We start from the raw sequence: 22,135 nt of genomic DNA on the forward strand, positions 1-22,135 counted from the left end.
TGAGTGTGGGTCTTCAGGATCCTGTACCAGATACTACTGTCTGGTTTGAGGTAGATGCTTTCAATAAAGGACAGTCTGTTTACCAGCTCTGTCCAGTGCGGGTGATAGTGCTTTGTGAGTGTGGCAGGAGACAGATCCAGTGTGGTGAAACTAGGGAACTATGAGAAAGCCAACCAAGCCTGTTGAGTTTCTCCAGCAGATTGCTTGTTGCTCCAGATTCCAGCATCTGCAGTCTCTTGTGCCTCTACCAAGGTCCTATCAGGTGGATATTAAAGAAACTTTGAAGAAGAATGTGCCAGTGTCAGACTATCAACTTGCAGTTTGTGGGATATTACTGTGTGTAACTTACCCACATCCTTACCATTCCCCAAATTACAACAGCAACAATACTACATTAGCTGTAAAGTGCTTTGGGACAACATGTCAAAGAGAGTCATACAACACGGAGACAGGCCCAACTGGTCCATGCCTACCAAGCTGCCCATCTCAGCTAGTTCCATTTGGCCACGTTTAGCCCTTATCCCGCTAATCCTTTCCTGAATGGTTCAACAGGAAAGCAAGCCTTTCTTTGCTGGATGGAGAAAATCTAAAGTTCTACTGGGTTTGTAAAATATAAAGGCACGTGGCAAAGAGGGAGAGTTGTCAACAGTATGTGCCATGCATTCTGCTGGCCGAGCTGAAACCATTCCAGGGGTCAGAAGGAACACAGAACGCTCGTCCACTGGTGAGAGAGATGAAAGGGAATTAAATCGGAGAATACGGATTTTGTTCCTGGACATTTTAAGCAAGAGATGGAACTGATCAGTACATAAAAAGCAAAGAATTACTGAGGCTGGAAATCTGGAATTATACCCAAAAACGCGGTAAACACTCATTAGATCAGGCAGCATCTGCGGAGAAAGAAACAGAATGATAACGTTCAACCTGAAATGTTAACTCAGTTTCTCTCTCCATGGATACTGCCTGAACTGCAAAGTGTTTTCTGATTTTATTTCAGATTTCCGGCAAATAGATTGATTTCTAATTTTCAGTAAAAGAGTCACAGGTTCAATAACTATAATCTTATCCTGGGAGCACCTAAATCACCTTCATGGTTGATAGTGAAACCACTATTTTGCTACTCTGTAAACTGCTTAAACTCCGCAACCTTCAGAGAATTCTACCGATGGATGGTTACAGGGATGAAGCCCACATTCCTCCAGAGAATGCGACTGTTAAACGCAATAGGCTTGCTGCCTGGAAGCAACAACCAATCTGCTGGAGGAACTCAGCAGGTCGGGCAGCAGCTGTGGGAGGAAGGGAACTGCCGATGGTTCAGGTCGAGACCCTGCATCAGGAAACCCTGCGTTACTTGTTTGTTAATCCAGTTCCAGCATCTGCAGTCTCTTGTGTCTCCTTGCTGTCTGGATGGGCAGGGTTAAACTGGGAAAACAGAGTAAATAAGAGACTGCTGGCCTCAATAAGGTTTATGCTGACTCCTGGGTGTGCATTGACTCATATCCCTTATCCCACCTCCAGGAAACCTGGAAGAAGGCAAGATATAGAGGGGTCTATGTCAGAATCAGAATTCTAAAGTTTAAACAGCCGACCTAACATCAACCCATCCATTTCTGGGGACTAAGTTTCTGCCCTACCTTCCTCTGACATCTAATCCAACCACTTGTGGTCCTGAAACTTAGCCCAGTTAGGAGCAGGATGAGGAGAGGTTTCTTCACACAGAGGACAGAATCCTTTGGGATTCTCTGTCCAGGAGGAAAGCAGCAGCTCTGTGTATGAGTTCATTTGGAATGGAGAGCGACAGATGTATAGATACAGAGTCATAGAGTCATACAGCACAGAAACAGGCCCTTCAGCCCAACTCATCCATACCGACCATGGTACCCACCAAACTAGTCTCATTTGCCTGCATTTGGCCCATCTCCCTCTGAACCCCTCCTATCCATGTACTTAACCAAATGTCTTTTGAATGTTGTTACTACACCTGCCTCAACCACTTTCTCTGGCAGCTCATTGCATATATGCACCACCCTCTCCGTGAAGAAGTTGCCCCTCAGGTCCACTTTAAATCTTTCACCTCTCACCTGAAACCTTTGTCCTCTAGTTTTTAGTTCCACTTCCCTGGGGAAAAGAGCATGTGCGTTCACCTTACCTCTGATAAACACCTCTAAAAGGTCACCTCTCAACTCCTACATTCCAAGGTGTAAAGTCCTAGCCTGCCCAACCTCTCCCTATAACTCAAATATTCTCTGCACTCTCTCAAGTTTAATGATGTCTTTCCTTTAACAGGGCAACCAAAACTGTACACAGTACTCCAAGTGCACACAATACTCCAAGTGTACCAACCTTGGTTCAGGTTCCAATATAATGGGAATCAAGGAGATGCTGCTTACTAATGGCACTGAGGTTGAAGATCAGCCATAATATTGATGAATGGGTGAGGCAGGCTCCAAAGGCTGGGTGGCTTAATTCTAACGTTCTTATGTTCTCTGGCCACAGGTTTGGAAACTCCTCAAACCTCTTCTGTCTCTACAGCTGCCGTGCTTCCTCCAGGGAGATTCACCAGGCTAATTCCTGGGATGAGAGAGTTGTCATATCAAGAGTCATGCAGCACGGAAACAGGCCCTTCAGCCCAACTTGTCCATGCCGACCAAGATGCCCATCTAAGCTTAGTCCCATTTGACTGCGTTTGGCCCATATCCCTCTCAACCTTTCATAGCTATGTACCTGTCCAAATGTCTTTTAAAAGTTGTTATTGTACCTGCCTCAACCACTTCCTCTGACAGCTCGTTCCATACACTCACCACCCTCTGTGTGAAAAAGTTGCCCCTCAGGTCCCCTTTAAATCTTTCCCCCCTCACCTTAAGCCTACGCCCTCTAGTTTTAGACTCCCCCACCCTGGGGAAAAGACTCCACCTTATCTGTGTCCTTCATAATCGTACAAACCTCAATGAGGCCAGACTGTTTGGATCTTTATTCCTTGGAGTTTAGAAGAATGAAGGGTGACCTTATTCAAACAAACAGGATCCTAGGGATCCTGACAGGGTGGATGTTGAGATGTTTTCACCAGTGAGAAAGTCATGAACAAGAGGACATCGCTGCAAAATAAAGAGCTGGCCATTTAAAACTGAGGAACGTGGAAGTTTCTTCTGTCAGAGGGTAGTGAATCTCTGGAAATCTCTGCCCCTGAGAGCGGTGGAGGCCAGATCACTAGATATTTAAGGTGGAGGTAGATAAGTATTTGGAAGATAATATATACTTGACTTATAAATCTCACAGCTGCAAGTGTTGAGGAGAGATGCAGAGATGCAAATAAGCAGATAAACTGTAGAGTTCAGTATTTTACATGCTTTGATTAACAAAAAAGATTTGCATCGTTGCACCTGGAATATTATCAGAACTGTGTCCAGTTCTGGTCGCCTCATTATAGGAAGAATGTGGAAGCGTTGGAAAGGGTGCAGAGGAGATTTACCAGGGTGCTGCCTGGTTTAGAGAGTAGGCATTATGAGGAGAGACTAAGCTAGGGCTTTACTCTTTGGAGAGAAGGAGGATGAGAGGAGACATGATAGAGGTGTACAAAATATTAAGAGGAATAGATAGAGTGGACAGCCAGCACCTCTTTCCCAGGGCACCAAGCTCAATACCAGAGGGCATGGATTTAAAGTAATGGGTGGGAAGTTCAAGGGAGATATCAGAGGAAGGTTTTTACCCAGAGAGTGGTTGGGGCATGGAATGCGCTGCCTGGGGCGGTGGTGGAGGCAGGTACATTAGTGAAATTCAAGAGATTGTTAGATAAGCATATGGAGGAATTTAAAATAGAGGGATATGTGGGAGGAAGGGGTTAGACAGTCTTAGGTGAGGTTTAAAGGTCAGCACAACATTGTGGACCGAAGGGCCTGCATTGTGCTGTACTGTTCTATGTTCTATGAAATGCCCCAGAGATGAGGAATTGAGGTTTATGGGGAACTGGCACAGAAGAGCAGATGAGGCCGGCACAGATCAGCTATCATCATATTGAATGGCAGGGGCAGGCTTGAGTGGACTGGACGCCCACTCCTGCTTCCATTTTCTTGTGTTCTTGTGTTTAACAATGTTTTAAAGCCCCATTCTCTCCAAGCAATTAGTTCCCACTCTGAATGTTGCTTTACCAACTGGGTCTTGATCTTTATCTTGTCAATGTCATTGGGGTGCTCTCCTATATTAAAGCTGCTAGATCCATGCAAATTATTATCAATGACATTTTAATAATTTTAACTCAGCTGTGATCCCATGTAATCCAATATATTAAATATTGGTCAACAGTTCATTTACAGAGTAAATTTCTGTGCAACGTAATGGCACAAACAAATGGAAGTTTTGTAACGAGAACAGAGATCATTCCCCCTTTTTACTAATCTCTGGAGCATTTGTCTTATAATATTCCAGGTGCAATGATGCAAATCTTTTTTGCCAATCAAAGCATGTAAAATACTAAACCCTACAATTTATCTGCTTATTTGCATCTTTGCATCTCTACCCAACATTTGCAGCTGTAAGATTTATAAGTCAAGTATATAAGAGCAGGGACGTCTGGCTGGAAGTGAAGACAACATCTAGTTAGGCCAGAACTTGAGTACTGTGCACAGTTCTGCTCACCATATTACTGGAAAGATGTGATTGCACTGGAGAGAGTGCAAAGGAGATTTACAAGGATTAGGCAGGACTAGAAAACTGGAGCTGTGAGGAAAAGTTGGACTGACTGGGATTGTTTTCTTTGGAAGAGAAGAGGCTGAGGGGGAACTAAACAGAGCTGTATAAAATCAAGTAGATCAAATAGGAAGGAGCTATTTCCCTTGGCGGAGAGGTAAATGAAAACAGCAGGCATGGAATTAAATTAACCAGCAGAAAGACTGAATAGGAGATGAGGAAAAAGATATTTTCACCTAGAAAGTGATAGGGGTCTGGAACTTGCTCTCTGCGAAGGTGTTGGAAGTAGAAGCGCTCATCACATTTAAGCACGTACTTGGACGTGAACTTGAACAGCCACGAACTTAAGAACCACAGGTCCAGCACTGGAACGTAAGGGGAGGCTGAGCAGCTTTTTTCCCGACCATCATAGAAAACAGGGCTGAATGGTCTCTTTAGACTTGATAGGGGTGTACAAGATGATAAGAGGCATAGATCGAGTGGACAGTCAGAGACTTTTGCCCAGGGCAACAATGGGACATAATTTTAAGGTGATTGGAGGAAGATATAAGGGGGATGTCAGGGGTAAGTTTTTACACAGAGAGTGGTGGGTGCATGGAGCGCACTGTCGGCAGAGGTTGTGGGGGCAGATACACTGGGGACACTTAAGAGACTCTTAGACAGACACATGAATGATAGAGAAATAGGGGGCTATGTGGGAGAGAAGGGTTAGATAGATCTTAAAGCAGGATAAAATGTCAGCACAATATTGTGGGCTGAAGGGCCTGTACAGTGCTATAGTGTTCCATGTTCTATGTTCTAGTGGGGAGTTTTCTATGATCCTATAGACCAATAATCTGCACCTTGACCTTGAATCTATTCAATGACTTCGCCTCCACACTCTTGGGGGAAGAGAATTCCAAAGATTCGTCACCCTCTGAGAGAAGAAATTCTTCCTCATTTCCAACTCAAATAGGCAACCCCTTGCTTTGAAATTCTGCCCCTATGACAGGTACCATCCTCTCAGCACTGACCTTGACAGAAAGTAGATGGAGAGGGGTCGAGGGAGAGAGAAATAGATAAAGCAGCTGATAGAGCAGATAAAGAGAAAATACTCGCTCTGCTGGGTGGAGTGTAGTCAGGAGGCATTTCATTACACAAAGGGAAGCAGAACTCTGGAACTCTCTCTGGAAACCTCCTTAGAGCCATAGAGCTATACAGCAAGGAAAGAGGCCTTTTGGCCCATCTCATACATGCCAACTGAGATGCCTACCTGAGCTAGACCCACTTGCCTGCATGTGGCCCATATCCATCTAAACCTTTCCAATCCATGTCATTGTTCAAATGCCTCTTACATGTGTAATTGTACCCGCCTCTACCACTTACTCAGGCAGCTCGTTCCACGTACCCACCACCCTCTGTGTGATAAAGTTGCCCCTCAGATCCATTTTAAATCTTTCCCCTCTCACCTTAAACCTGTGCTTTTGAGTTTTAGATTCCCCTACCCTATGACTATTTACCTTATCTATGCCCTTCGTGATTATATAAACCTCTATAAGGTCACCCCGTCAGCCTCCTATGCTCCAGGGAAAACAGTCTCAGCCTCTCCTTTTAACTTAAGCCCTCCAGTCCTGGTAACATCCTCGTGAATCTCTTCTGCCCCCTTTCCAGCTTAATGACGTCCATCCTTATACCCAGGCAACTAGAACTGCACACAACTCTGGAACTCTTCACTGGAAACCTCCAACTGAAGGTCAACGGAAAATTTCAGAACTAAGGTTAGTAGAGTTTTGGTTAAATGGTGGGCTGAGTCTTCTGCTTTTGTTCCCTTGTTCCTAAATATCCTGAAGGCTTCAAACCATTAACCACTCCTGCATCAGTTCACAATGTCCATCCTGCATTCACAGGAGGGGGTAAATTCTCTGGAAGGCAATGGTTTTATAATCTTGAAGACCTGATCTAAAGTTCATAAAAAGCCAATAAAGAGGTTTTTTTAGTTGGGAACTTTCAGCAGAACAGCAGGGTGCTATGGAGAGCAGACTGAGGAGTTATGATGGCCTCACATCACCACAATATATCATGGCGAACAGGAAGCTGACAGATACTCAACTAAAAGATCCATGATTTAAGGAGAAGCGTAAAGGCAAAGAATAGATAGTTTAGCCATGGGATATACGGATGCACGTGAAGAGCTGTGGTCACAATAGATTTATGTAAAACAAACACAATCATTTCAATGAAAAGGAAGGTAGAAGTTGTCAGAACAAAGATAGAGTCAACGAGTCATAGAGTAACACAGCACAGAAACAGGCTCTTCGGCCCAAGATATCTGTTGACTTACAAAAGTCGTTCCATGAATTTTCACTGTCACTCCATTAACTCTCTGGGGTATTTCTCTTGGATTTAAGAATTTATTTTTCACTGGAATGAATGGTGCACCACTCCCCTCTAGAAGACACTGTACCGAAATACCTCTTATACATTTCACCTCACCACTTTGCTTCACAAAATTTCACTTAATGAAGAATTATCCATGGAAACATCCCCTTTGCAAATTAAGTAATGGCTGCAGCAGGAATCCGTAAGTTACAACACACATAACTTCATGAGAAAGCGGCTTCTCTATTGGATTATATTTATCAGGAAAAGCCAAAAAGGCTGCAAGTCCTTTTGCAGAAAAGGAATGAGGCAATCTACTTCGGGTCTTTAAGATGATGGAGAGGTTCAAGCGTCGACCTTAAGATTAGACTGCTCTGTTGGAAGAACCAAACTTGGGAGCTGTCAAAATAACCCTGTACAAAGTTCTCGAGGAACTTCCTTACCCAGAGAGTGGCAAGAATGTTGAACCAGCTCCTTCAAGGGGTAGACGCTGGCAAAATATATAATGGGTATTTTGGTACAGTGTATTCCATCAGGGAGTTGTACACCATTCGATCGAGCAAAAAGTAGCTTCATAAATCTAAGAGAAGTATCCTAGACAGTTAATGGCATGATGGCAAAAATTTGTGAATCAGACTTTTATAAATCAAAGAATAGAGAGGACACAGGGAAGAGCGTTTGATGTCGCTGGGCTGTACTTGATAGAGTTCAGAAGGATGATGGGGGGATCTCATTGAAACCTACTGGATACTGAAGGGCCTGGAGTGAACATAGAGAGGATCTTTCCATTAGTACAAGAGTCTAGGATCTGAAGGCACAGCCTCAGAATAAAGGGATGTCCCTTTAGAACTGAGATGAGGAAGAATTTCTTCAGCCAGAGGGCTGTGGAGGCCAAGTCATTGGGTGTATTTAAGGCAGAGATTGACAGGTTCTGATTGGTAAGGTAACGGGGTTAAGGGTTATGGGGGAAGGTGGGAGAATGGGGTTGAAAAAAAAATCAGCCATGATTGAATGGTGGAGCAGACCCGATGGGCAGAATGGCCTAATTCTGCTCCTATTTCTTATGATCTTATGGTCTTAATACCGGTGTTCTGATTACTTCTACCTTTTAGGTGCTTTTATGGAATTAAGTGAGAAAGAAAAAGACAGAAAGATCTGTTGAACATAAGAAATAGGAGCAGGAGTGGGCCATTCACCTCCCTTACTTACTCCAAGATCATGACCGATCCTTTAGCTCAGAGCCTCTTATCTGCACTAACCTCATGATTCTATTAATATGCAAAAATCTATTGAGTCTGTCTTGGATATTCTCAGTTGCTGAGTCTCCACAGCCCTCTTGGTGGAGAACTCACCAGACTCACTGCCCTTTGGGTGAAGAAGTGTCTCCTCAGCTGTGTCTTGAAAATAAGAATATTGCCAATGTGGAGCCAAGGCTGAGGTCTTGAGCACTGGGGAGAACGAAAAACTAGTGAGGGACGAGCCTGGCGAGACAATATTGGTAATGGCATTGCTTTATTATTGTCGCATGTACAGTGAAAAAATGTTGTTTTGTGTTCTATCCAGACAGATCATGCCATACATAATCACATAAAGGTAGTAAAAAAGAACAAAATGCAGTGTTGCAGTTACAGAGTAAGTGCAGTGCAGGTAGACAAAAAAAGTGCAAGGGCCACAACGAGGTTGATTGGGAGATCAAGAGTTCAAGAGTTCATCTTTTAGCAAATGAGAGGTCCGTTCAAGAGTCTGATAACAGCGGGATAGAAGCTGTCCTTGAGTCTGGTGGTACCTGCTCTCAGGCTTTTGCATCTGCTGCCTGATGGGAGGGAGGTGGAGAGAGAATGACCGGGGTGGTGGGGTCCTTGATTATGTTGGCTGCTTTCCCAAGGCAGCGGGAAGTGTAGCCATGGAGGGGAGCCTTGTTTGCGTGATGGACTGGGCTGTGTTCACAACCCTCTGTAATTCCTTGCAGCCTTGGGCAGAGCAGTTGCCGTACCAGGATGTGATGCATCTGGATCAGTTGCAAATGAACTCAGATCTCACTGCTGCCACAGGAGACATTTACAAGGGGCTCAAGGGGTTCACTGTGCTCGGCAGACAGAGCTCAGCTGACAACACAGACTGACAATCTATGTCCAATATCCATTCTCCATGTGGATCCTACAGAAGGATCTTCATATTTACTGCAACCTGTAAGTGCAACTAAATCATATTACTACAGTTTGAATTTCAAATACAGCAGAAAAGCATCAGTATTTTCTATATCACAGTACAGAAGAAGACCATTCAGCCCAACTAGTCAATGCTGGAATTTATGCAGTTATATGTCCTAAATTACTTCATTTCAAACAATCAACATATCCTTCCTTTCCTGTCTCTTGCCTATGTTTATTTAGCTTTTGCTTAAATGCATTCTGACTGGTTGCATCACAGCCTGGTATGGAGGCTCCAATGTACTGGGTGGCAAGAGGCCGCAGAGGGTTGTAGACTCAGCCAGCTCCATCACGGGCACAACCCTCCCCATCATCGAGGATATCTTCAAGAGGCAGATCCTCAAGAAGGCGGTATCCATCACTAAGGACCCTCACCATCCGGGACATGCCCTCTTCACGTTACTACCATCGGGGAGGAGGTACAGGAGCCTGAAGACCCACACTCAATGATTCAGGAACAGCTTCTTTTCCTCCGCCATCAGATTTCTGAACAAGCCATGAACCCATGAAACACTACCTCGTTCTTCCTTTTCTTTGCACAATTTATTTATTTTGTAATTTATGGTAATTTTACGTCTTGCACTGTACTGCTGCCACAAAACAATAAATTTCACGATATATGTCAGTGATAATAAATCTGATTCTGATCTGAACCACATCATGCCATAGAACTATAAAGTCACACAGAGACACAAGATAAAAACAGGCCCTTCGGCCCACCAAGTCTGTACTGATCATCAAGCACCGGTTTTTACACTAATCCTGTCCTAACCCATTTTATCCTTTCCATAGTCCCACCAACTCCCCCCAGATTCTACCATTCACCTACATGCTAGAAGCAATTTACAGCAGCCAATTGACCTGCAAGTCTTTGGGATGTGGGAGAAAACTGGGGAAATCCACACAGACACAGAGAGAACATGCAAACTCCACGCAGACAGCACCGGAGGTCAGGATTGAACCCGGGTCACTGGAGCTGCGAGGCAGTGTGTAGGAATGTTTCACAGTGGAACCAACAAATGGCATTATCATTTTCCAATAGTGCGAAAAAATACTCTTTCTTCCTAGGTAACTGAACGATATTCTATTTCTTAATTTCAATGCCTCTAAATGGTTTAAGAGCATTCTAAATCAAGGCAATTGGCAATGGGTAGGAATATAAGTACACTGTGATTAGCTCCACTATCAAGTAACCCAGCCTTAAGGCACAGGAGATTCTATCAATTGTGCAATCACCTGCGTCAAAATAATGGCAGCAGTGTTTTATAGGTAACTCTGTAAAATAATTCCCCTTCGTCTCTTCCTTCAACAGGACTTAAGCAATGGTTATAAGCAGGATAAAGAGGTGTCCTTTTCTTCTACTTGTACAACAGCTACCTTGTTTTGCCAGTAATCACAAAAGAGGAAGTTGATCTTGGGAGAATGATGCCAGTGTTTGTATAATGTGGTGACAGGAAGTGAAGTGAGCAGAGGGCAAAATCCCTCATACTCCGAGAGAGGAAGTTCTTCTAACTGTGGGAGCGAGTGACCATAGACTCCAATATCTACACCACTGCCATTCACATCTCTCTGCACCTTGAGTGGTGTCAACCCAAAACACCAGTGGCCCTTCTTCTCCGCCCTTCCATCAGGCAAAAGATAAAAAAGCCTGCAAGCTTGTACCACCAGACTCAAGGACAGCCTCCATCCTGCTGTTATAAGACTATTGAACGGTCCCCTAGATGATAAGATGGACTCTTGACCTCACAATCTACCTCGTTACGACCTTACACCTTCTCTGATGCACTGCACTTTCTCTGTAACTGTAACACTTTATTCTGCATTCTGTTATTGCTTTTCCCTTGTACTACCTCAGTCCGCTGTTGTAATGACATGATCTGTATGGATGGCATGCAAAACAAAGTTTTTCACTGTACCTCAGTACATGTGACAATAATAAACTAATTTACCAATTTTGCCTGACCTGCTGATTTCCTCCAGCATTTTGTGTGTTGCTCCAGATTCCAGCATCTGCAGTTTCTTGAGTCTCCCTCGTGCTCGTCGAGTTTGCTCAAGCCCTTGCGAGGACCATCCTTCTTTCTTGGTCTTTCTCCCACCAAACCCACCAGCAGCTCGATTTTTGCTCCAGCAATCTACATCCTCCTGTGTTTCCACCCCATTATCCTATCTCACTACCACCGTTTTCCACTTTGAACCATTATCCCCTTTTACCCTTTCACCTTACTTTCCTTCCACTTAATTACAGACTTCCTCTGGAGAGACGAACAGTCCTTGATCTGAAATGTTAACTTTGCTTCTCTATCCTCAGATGCTGCCTGACCTCAGAATCAAAATCAGGTTTATTATCACTGACACATGACGTGAAATTTGTTGTTTTGCAGCAGCAGTACAGTGCAAGACATAAAAATTACTATGTTACAAAAATAAATAAATAGTGCAAAAGGGTAATAACGAGGTGGTGTTCATAGGTTCATGGACTGTTCAGAGATCTGATAGCGGCGGGGAGAAGCTGTTCCTGATCTACTGAGCGTTTTCAGTTTTTATTTCAGATTTTGAGCATCTGCAGTTTTTGTTTTGATTTTCATTATAAATGGTAGAAATGGGGATAGATTTCAGGCATGCAACAAAGAAGGAAGATCAACCATCTCATTAATAGGAGGAATTAAGCAGAATCTCATAGGCTTCCTCATAACCTCTCAATGAGACTCAGGCAAGGCCCATCGGAACTACCTTCTGCAGGATTTAGACTTTCTACATACTTCCCCTATGTTCTATTTGCATCCAACTTGTTCAATAACTAACTTCTTCCATTTCTATTGCTCAGTCCATGACCTGCTAAGAAATCCCAGTGTTTTCTGCTCTCGTTTCAGATTTTGGAATCTGTGGGATTTAGTTTTTGTCATCTCTTGGTGTGTGAGACATCAAAAGAATAACCAAACCAGGAGAGGGTTTGCCTTTAAGGAACTGTCTTCTGGAAAATATGGCACAGTTCCTCACAGAGGGTAACATTTCAGGGCAAAGAACCAGAATCCTGCAACATCAGAACTTTCCTTCAACACACATGTTCAACTTAAGTTCTGGCCCAGACATTCTGTCCTTGAACATCTTCCTCAAGACACAGCTGCATAGGGAATCCACCCCAGCTCCTTGTAAGTCTGTGGGGAGTGATTTTCTAAAGCACATGATAGAGTCCTAGAGTCAAGCAGCATGGAAACAGGCCCTTCGGCCCAACCGATCCATGCCGACCAAGAATCCCATCTAAGCTAGTCCCATTTGCCCATGTTTGGCCCACATCCCTCTAAACCTGTTCTATCCATGTACCTGTTGAAGTGTCTTTTAAATGTTGTTAATGTACCTATCTCAACCATTTCCTCTGGCAGCTCATTCCATTTACAAACACCCTTTGGGTGAAAAAGTTGCCCCTCAGGTTCCCATTAAATCTTTCCACCCTAAATCTATGCCCTCTAGTTCTTGATTCCCCAACTCTGGGAAAACGACTGTGTGCATTCACCCTATCCATGCCCCTCATGATTTTATACACCTCTATAAAATCAGCCCTCATTCTCTTACGTTCCAATGAATAAAGTTCCAACCTGCTCAAACTCTGTCCATAATTCGGTCCCTCAAGTCCCAGAAGCATTCTCATTAATCTCCTCTGCACTCTTTCCAGCTTAAATATGCAAAGAATTGTTTGGTTAAAATCGCTGATGGCCTACCACACAATTACCAGCAGGAACCATGCGCTAGTCACTAAGAAGTGTGAACTTTGCAACATATACCCCAATACTGCTGCAACCTCTACTGTTGCAGAGGTAAGTTTTTTTTTACACAGAGAGTGGTGGGTGCGTGGAACACACTGCCGGCAGAAGTTGTGGGGGCAGGTACATTAGGGACATTTAAAAGACTCTTAGATAGACACATGAATGATAGAGAAATTGAGGGCTATGTGGGAGGGATGGGTTAGATAGATCTTAGAGCAGGATAAAATGTCGGCACCACATCGTGGGCTGAAGGGCCTGTACTGTGCTGTAATGTTGTATGTTCTATGTTCTAACTATTAGGCAGTTGCCACAGTAACGGTAGTGTAGTGGTTAGTGTAATGCTATTATAACCCCAGTGACCCAGATTCAATTCCGGCCACTATCTGTAAGGAGTTTGTACGTCCTCCCCGTGTCTGCGTGGGTTTCCTCCGGGTGCTCTGGTTTCCTCCCACATTCCAAAGACGTATGGATTGGGAAGTTGTGGGCATGCTATGTTGGCAACGGAAGTGTGGCAACACTTGCGGGCTGCCCCCAGAACACTCTACGCAAAAGATGCATTTCACTGTGTGTTTTGACGGACATGTGACCAATCAAGATATCTCTTATCTCTCATCCCCTTTCACTCATTTGCTTTATCCCAGGGCAGAAATGTCAAATACTAGAGGGCAAAGCTTTAAGGTGAGAGGGGGAAAATTTAAAGATGTGCAGAGCAAGATTTTTATACAGAGTGGTGGGTGCCTAGAACATGCTGCCAGGGGTGGGGGTGGAAGCAGATGCGATGGTGGTGTTTAATAGACATTTAGACAGGCAAAAGACACTGCAGGGAATGGAGAGACATGGATCACGTGCAGGTATAAGAGATTTAGTTTAATTTGGCATCATGGTCGGCACAGACATTGTGGGCCGAAGGGACTGTTCCTCTGCAGTACTGTTCTCTGTTCTATGTTCTCTGAATGCTGATTCACCAGTTCAAGTTATTTGTTCTCAGCTCTGTAATCATTGCGCTAGGAATTAATCCAAAGCTTCCATATTAGACCCTGAATGGCGCAAGGAACACTTCAGAATACACCCACAGGTGATTAAAAGGAAAGAGAGAACAACATGATGTGCCACCTAGCATTAGTGACAAGAACAATCTCTTCTCCTATATTCTTCAAACAGCAACTGAGGAGATATAAAGTGACTGCAGACATAACGTGGCATAAAAGGAGGTAAAGTGAAAAGGACTCTCCACCTACCTGAGGAAAGTTGTGCTTTGGGTGAATGCAACTCAGGTCCAGAGAAAGTGATTATACTTCCTCTGTCGTTCTTGGGCCCTCCTCTTGTCTCATCGGGTCACATGACAGACAGCTACCATCAGTGCTGGGTCATCAAATGCTAGCACATCACCTGTACGATTAACTCTCGGATTCCCAGCAAAGACAGCATAGAATGACGTCCTGGAGGATGAGGCTGCCACAGGTAAGCCCAGGACCTGATCCACTGGGAATCTCAAACTTACCTGCCGTGTTCCATGTTGCGTCAGGTCCTGTTCATAATGTTCACTAAGTCATTGGCTTCCAGGTGAGCAACGGTTCCATTTTATGATTTCCATCCTTGTCTCCAAACTCTTCTCTCTATAAACCCTCCAGCCCCACGTCCACCTGAGATTGGTATTGGTACTGGCATTGGTATTGGTTTATTATTGTCACTTGTACTGAGATACAGTGAAAAACATGTCTTGCATACCGATTGTACAGGTCAATTCATTACATAGTGCAGTTACATTGGGTTAGTACAGAGTGCATTGATGTAGTACAGGTAAAAACAATAACAGTACGGAGTAAAGTGTCACAGCTACAGAGAAAGTGCAGTGCAATAAGGTGCAAGGTCACAACAAGGTAGACTGTGAGGTGAAGAGTCCATCTCAATGTATAAGGGAACCATTCAATAGTCTCATCACAGTGGGATAAAAGCTGTATTTGAGCCTGGTGGTACGTGCCCTCAGGCTCCTGTATCTTCTACCTGATGGAAGAGGAGAGAAGAGAGAATGACCCGGGTGGGTGAGGTTTTTGATTATGCTGGCTGCTTCGCCAAGACAGCGAGAGGTAAAGACAGAGTCCAAGGAGGGGAGGCTGGTGTCTGTGATGCGCTGGGCTGTGTCCACAACTCTCTGCAGTTTCTTACGGTCCTGGACAGAGCAGTTGCCGTTCCAAGCCGTGATACATCCAGACAGGATGCTTTCTATGGTGCATCGATAAAAGTTGGTGAGTGTCAAAGGGGACAAACCGAATTTCTTTAGCCTCCTGAGGAGTGAACTCTTCCAATTCTAGCTTCCTGAATATCCTCATTTACCACCGTCTTCAGCGATACTGAGCTCTGGAATCCCTGCCCTAAACCTCTCCAGACCTTGCCCTTTCTTTAACCTCCTTCTCCAAACCTCCCTCTTTGACTGCTTGAGGTCATCTGATATCTCCTCATGAGACTCAGTGGCACATTTGATACTCTTGTGAAGTATTTTTGGACACTTTTCCGCTTTTCAACAAATCCAAGTTCTGGTTGCTACACCTCACATCTCCAGCGACCAAGGTTCAATCCTGACCTCAGGTGCTCCATTTTCCTAAAGGGCAAATGTAGCTACTCCTTAGTGCAGGGAAGTGGAAAAGAATCAAAGGATGGGTATGTGAGAGAGAACAAGTGCAGGGTTACAGGGAAATAAGACAGGAACGGGACTGATGGGATTGTTCTTCTGGAAGTTGGCGTGTACCTGATGGGCCAAATGGCCTCCTCCTATAAGTAAGTTTAAAATGCAAGTGCCCAAACAAGACGTTCACTTCATCTCACACAATGAACATGCCCCTATCCTTCTAATCAGAATGAGCTCCACTCAATGCAAGGAACTGTTTTGTACTTTTCTAAAGGTGTTATCTTTTATTAATTTTTCTAATTGCCCTTTAGAAGAGCTATCTTGAAGCACTGCAGTCCTCCTGGTGAAGATACTCCCACAGTGTTGTTGGGACTGGCGATATATTTCCAAGCAAAGGTGGTGTGTGACTTGGAGGAGAACCTCACCAGCTGACTTTTCATATCCGAAGCTCCCAGGAAAAGTGCCCGCGATCTCCCGGATGGGCAGGCTCTTCATCCCAAGTGTGAATTACACCACTGTTGGAAAGAACAGCAATAGATTCCCAGACAATTAATTATCTGGCCATTGTTACTTTGCAAATGAAGTGCATTTTGAAGATAGTACACACTGCAATCATAGACCTCTTAATTCTTATGCAAGTGTATTCATTCACAACTTTCACATCCACTGAACTCCCCAAAGGTCTTCATTGCGATTGAAACACCATTAAAATCCCATCACCATTATTAGGTGGGCAAGAGCCCACAAGCAACAGTGACATCATTAAATGAACACAAAGACAAGTGTTGACTCAGGCTAAAGACTATTCAGTCAAATTTATTAAAATCATTCAGACACAAGAGCAAAGCAGCAAACTGAGTAAGTTGCAATGCTTCACTTTACCCTCCCAATACCAAAGCAATAAGCTATAATTTAGACAATATCTGTGCTGAAAGGTAATATGTGACATTGTGCAAGTTAAGGAAGATGTGCATTTATAAATTGTCTTTCACATCACTTCCAGACCATCCAGAGGCACTTTATAGCCAATGAAATACTTCTAAACTACAATCACTGTTATAATGTCAGAAACACTTTGGCAATATGCCCACAACAAGCTCCCATGAACACCAATTTTGCCCACCTCATAATGGTGACAGGATTTTAATGGTGTTTCAATCGCAATGAAGACCTTTGGGAAGTCCAGTGGATGTGAAAATTGTAAACAAATGCACTTGCTTAAGAATTAAGAGGACTGTGGTTGCAGTGTGTACCATCAACAAAATGCACTTCATTTACAATGTAACAATTGCCAGATAATTAATTGTCTGGGATTCTATTGCTGATCTTTCCAACAATGGGGTAATTCACATTTGGGATGAAGAACCTGCCCAACTGGGAGATCACGGGCACTTTTCCTGGGAGCTTTGGATATCAAAAGCCAGCTGGTGAGGTTCCCTGACAATGGTGCCCACACTGAGGGATTGGGACATAAACCAACGTAAGGAGTGGGGGGCTGTGTTAGTCCACCAACAATGATGAAGGCAGTGCCGCCTGCTTCTGCTACATCCTGATGCCTCACTGACACCCTCCCTGCTCCTGCACTCATGGCTGGGCTTTCACCTTGGCTACTTACAGAAGGCAAGTTACCAACTGTGACTCTGCCCAGATTAAACTGCAAATTGACAAGCTGCTGGATGGGTTTATGGCCTTTATAAACCGTGACTTTAGTGTGCACCATCTGCAAAATGTACATCATATACTTACCTGGGCTACTCACAAAGCACCATTCAAACCCACAACCTCTACCACCAGATGGTCCAGGATAGCAGGCACATGGGATATCATCGCCTTCTGGGTCCCCTCTGTCACACACCATCTTTACTTGGAAGTATATCCCCAGTCCTTCACTGAACCCCAACACTGTGGGAGTATCTTCACCAGAAGGACTGCAGTTGTTCAAGATTGCTCTTCTAAAGGGCATTTAGAAAAATGAATGAAAAAAAAACTTTTAGAAAAGCACAAAACAGTTCCTTGCTTTGGGTGGAGCCCATTCTGATCAGAAGGATAGAGGCATGTTCATTCTGGGAGATGAAGTGAACAGCTTGTTTAGGTTCATGGCCTTTATAAGCTGTGGCTGCAGTGTGTACCATCTACAAAGTGCACTTTATTTACAGTTACAATGGCCAGATAACCCATTTTGGAAAAGTTAACAATTATTGGTCATGATACCAGAAAGAATTTTTTTCATTTCTCCAAATAAGTGCCTTGAGATCTTTTATGTACACTGAAAGGAGCAGAAGGGGCCTTTGTTTGAAGCCTCATCTGAAAAACAGTTCTATCAACAGCGTGGCAGTCCCTCAGTACTGCAATGGAAGGCCAGCTTGGACTTGCACTCAGACCCCTTTGACTTGGAGGCAAGACAGGTGGATCAATACCTAGATCACTTTGGGATCTTTTGTTGCTCTGTCTACTGCTCAATTAAAATTAATAGCAGATTGATTAAAAATGTATACAGGTGCCTGGTCATGTCCCATTTCTCTTGTGGGCTTGTCAGTTTGCTTTGTATGACAAATGTATTGAAACATGGAAATAAATCTGAAGTAAAAAATATTTAAGTGGATCCAGGTAACAGGAGAATATTCAATATTCCATGAGATACTTGAGAGTCTTTTCCTCCAATACATTTCAAACATCGACTTTCCTAACATTGAGTACATGCACATTTCAAAATGATTTATTTTGAAATGTGCATGTACTCAATGTTAGGAAAGTCGATGTTTCTTTTGAAGTGCCAAGCTCTTATTCAAATGTCTCACCTTGATAGAGATGGAAATGAAATACAAAAAGGAAGCAAGGCTAGTATTTCTATGGTACTCTTTCAAAGCTAATGAAATGTTCTAAGTGTTGTCACTGATGAAATGTCAGAAATGTAGCACCACAGAGCAAACTCCTGAGACCAAGGTAGCAATAACCAGCTAACCATTTTAGTGAGATTTCTTCCTTAGTACCTCCCTGATCCCCTTCACTGAGTCTAAGTTATTGCTTGTTTGATGGATAGTATCAGGTATTGGCAGATTTCATCCAATTAAACACAGGTAAAACATTTTTGCTTCCTTTAGTTTCTTATCACACACTTTCTGTTCACTTGTCACCAACTCCATCCACCTGCCTGGCCACAGTCTGAAACTGAACCAGATTGTTTGCAACTTTGGAATCTAACTTGACCTCAAGATGAGCTTAGGCCTCATAACCATGGCAATGTGAGAGCATCTGTATCTACCTCCAAAGTATCAACTGATTCTGGCTTCCCTCAGCTCCTCTGTAGCTGAAACCCTCATCCATACCTTTGTTACCTCTTAACCTGACTCTTCGAAATCCTCCCGGACCACCTTTCCTTGCCCTGCTTCCCCGTTAATTCCTGACCTTCACCACTTACTGGTTAAGCAGCCCTTTAATCCTAATGGGTTTTTCCTTGTTTGCAAATCTCTCTGTGGCCTCTGCGCTTCCCAAGTTCTGTCATCTCCTTCAACCCTACGACCTTCAGAGAAGGCTCTGTTCACCTAATTCTGGCCTTTTACCCTTGACTGAACCACTCCACCAGTGGCAGCCATGTTGTCAGCTGCCAAGGCCCGAAGCTCTGGAATTCCCTCTCTATAACCCGATTCCCTGCCCTTTTCCCCTTAAAAGACACCATTTAAAGCATAGCTCCTTGACCAAGCTATTGGTCATAAGAAAGCAAGACCAGGAGGAGGCCACTCGGCCCCTCAAGCCTACCCCACTATTCAACTGATCATGGCTGATCTGCCCCAGGCCTCGTTTCTCTTCTGTGCCAGTTCCCCATCGCCCTCAATCCCCTGATCTTTCAGCAATGTATCTACCTCCTCCGTAAAAACCCAACGATCCAATGTTCACAGCCCTCTGGGAAGAACAAGAATCAGATTTATTATCACTGACTTAGATGATGTGAAATTTGTTATTTTGTAGCAGCAGTGCAGTGCAAAGACATAAAGTTACCATAAATTACAAAAATAGATAAATAGTGAAAAAAAAGGAATAATGTTCATGGGTTCATGGACCGTTCAGAAATCTGGTGGCGGAGGGGAAGAAGCTGTTCCTGAGTCGTTGAGTGTGGGTCTTCAGGCTCCTGTACCTCCTCCCCGATGGTAGTAACGAGAAGAGGACATGTCCCGGATGGTGAGGGTCTTCGTGATGGATGCCGCCTTCTTGAGGTGCCGCCTTTTTGAAGCACCAACTCTTGAAGATGTCCTCGATGGCGGGAAGGGTTGTGCCCATGATGGAGCTGGCTGAGTCTACAACCCTCTGCAGCCTCTTGTGATCCTCTGCATTGGAGCCTCCATACCAGGCTGTGATGTAACCAGTCAGAATGCTCTACATTGTACATCTATAGAAATTTGTAAGAGTCCTTGGTGACATACCGAATTTACTCAAACTCCTAATGAAGTCGAGCCTCTGGCATGCCTTCCTCATGATAGCATCAATGTGTTGGGCCAGAGATTTACTATCTTCTGTTAGCAGTGCCACGATCTCCTTATATGTCAAATTCTGTCTGATATCACTTCAGCAAAACACTGTGGAAGGTGCCATATGTAAAGACAAGTTGTTGTCTTAGTCTTGTAGTTAATATTGGTTTTAGGATAAAACTTGGCCAAGACACCTGACACCCTTCAAAACATTACAAAGTGCTGTGAGGTATTTACAACACAGAAACAGATCTGCACTAGTGCCTTAACCCACTTAAGCCTGTTCTCATCCAATTTCATTCAAGGCTATCAATCCATCCTTATTTTAACCTTACGTGAGAGGGCAGGTGGGGCCATCTTTTTGCAAGGTAAGTTGAAGGAAAACAATTGTAGCAAAGATTGTGTGGACCGAGTCAGTGATCCAGAAAGCTCAATTTACACAAGGTGTACATAGAAGGGCAATCGCTGCAGTCAAAATGTGTACGTTTGTGCATTTTAACATACAGACGAAACGCATTTCATTCAATCTTCTAAAAATGTTGAAAGAAGAAAAATGGATTACAATTCTGTCTTTAATGATGTGAAATCATTAATGATGTGAAATGTTTATACATTTCGTGCAATACACTGAGTTCTGTATTTTCTTCGTCCAACTCAGTTTTGCACTAACCCTGCACTAATTTTGTATTCGGTATATATCATTTTTTGCACTATTTGTACTTGCGAAATTTTTTTGTCTGTGTTTATTGTATGTCCTCTGTTCTATGTATGTCCTCTGTTGTGAGAGTCTGGGGGAAACGACATTTCGTTCCTCCATGTCTTTTTATAGCATCTGGGTGAATGACAATCAAGTATAACTTGACTTTACTTGACATAAAACTTACTCTGACTTGAGGGATTTTCAGGAGTGGTGGACTGCCTGCTGGCCTCAGTACCCAGTTGCATCCTGTCAGCAATCAGACTGATGCATTATCAGCTCCATAATGTACTGTCAATCACACACAGTCAGTAACAGCTTATGCAGTTGTTCAACAGCTCAACCATTCGATTTCTCAAGATGAGAATGGCTTCAACCTTTTCCCATTTATCACAGCCGACAATGTCATGGATTGGACTCAAGGCCTGTCTCCCCTTGTCCACTGACTTCGGGTGACCATCAGGATAAGCTGGTAGTCATCCTGCTCTTTTGCAATCATTTCTGGTTGCCCCATTATAGGAAGAATGTGGAGACTTTGGAGAAGGTGCAGGAGAGGTTTACCAGTCTCCTGCCTTAGATTAGAGGGTATGAGCTATAAGGAGAGATTGGACAAACTTGGGTTGTTTTCTCTGGATCGGCGGAGGCTGAGGGGAGACCTGATAGAAGTTTTCAAGGTTATAAGAGACATAGATAGGCAGCCAGCATCTTTTTCTCAGGGTCAAAATGTATAATACTAGGAGGCATGCATTTAAGGTGAGAGGGGGTAAGTTCAAAGGGGATGATCGGGGCAAGTTTTTTTACACAGAGAGTGGTGGGTGCCTGGAATGCACTGCCAGGAGTGGTGGTGGAGGCAGGTACAATTGAGGTGTTTAAGAGGCTCTTAGATAGGGACATGAATGAGCAGAGAATGGAGGGATATGGACATCACTGAAAGACCTGCACTGATTGGTCTTCCATAATTGTCCACGACAAGTTGGTGGTGAGCTGCCTTCTCAAGGTGCTGAAGTGACTCACAATAACAGGGAAAATACCATGTTCCATGCTTAATGCCAAATCTCAAGCAACCTGTTGTTCCCTGTCGCTCTGAGGCCATTAACAGTCAACACAAGATCTGGGTCAAATCACAAGGAGGCATGTGGGGTGATTGGGTATTGCAATTGGAACTGGTTTATTATTGTCACTTGTACAGTGAAAAATGTTATATTTGCCAGGAAGAACCTCCCTAAACAACATTAATGAAACAGCTTAGGTTTTATGACAATCCTTAAAAAAAAATCATTTTCTGATTCTAGCCCACAACTTGCTAATTCCATTAGTCTCCTGACAGAATTCAAACC

The 22,135-nt window shown here is 43.7% G+C and overlaps 1 protein-coding gene across 1 annotated transcript in view; it reads right to left on the reverse strand.

Annotated features, from left to right (window-relative positions):
* The window catches only part of aff2 (AF4/FMR2 family, member 2), a 568,957-nt gene that overhangs the window by 501,674 nt on the left and 45,148 nt on the right, over positions 1 to 22,135 (reverse strand). The gene's annotated exons all lie outside the window — the stretch shown is intronic.

This window comes from Pristis pectinata, chromosome 8, assembly GCF_009764475.1.
Source record: "Pristis pectinata isolate sPriPec2 chromosome 8, sPriPec2.1.pri, whole genome shotgun sequence".
In the NCBI taxonomy this organism is placed as follows: domain Eukaryota; kingdom Metazoa; phylum Chordata; class Chondrichthyes; order Rhinopristiformes; family Pristidae; genus Pristis; species Pristis pectinata.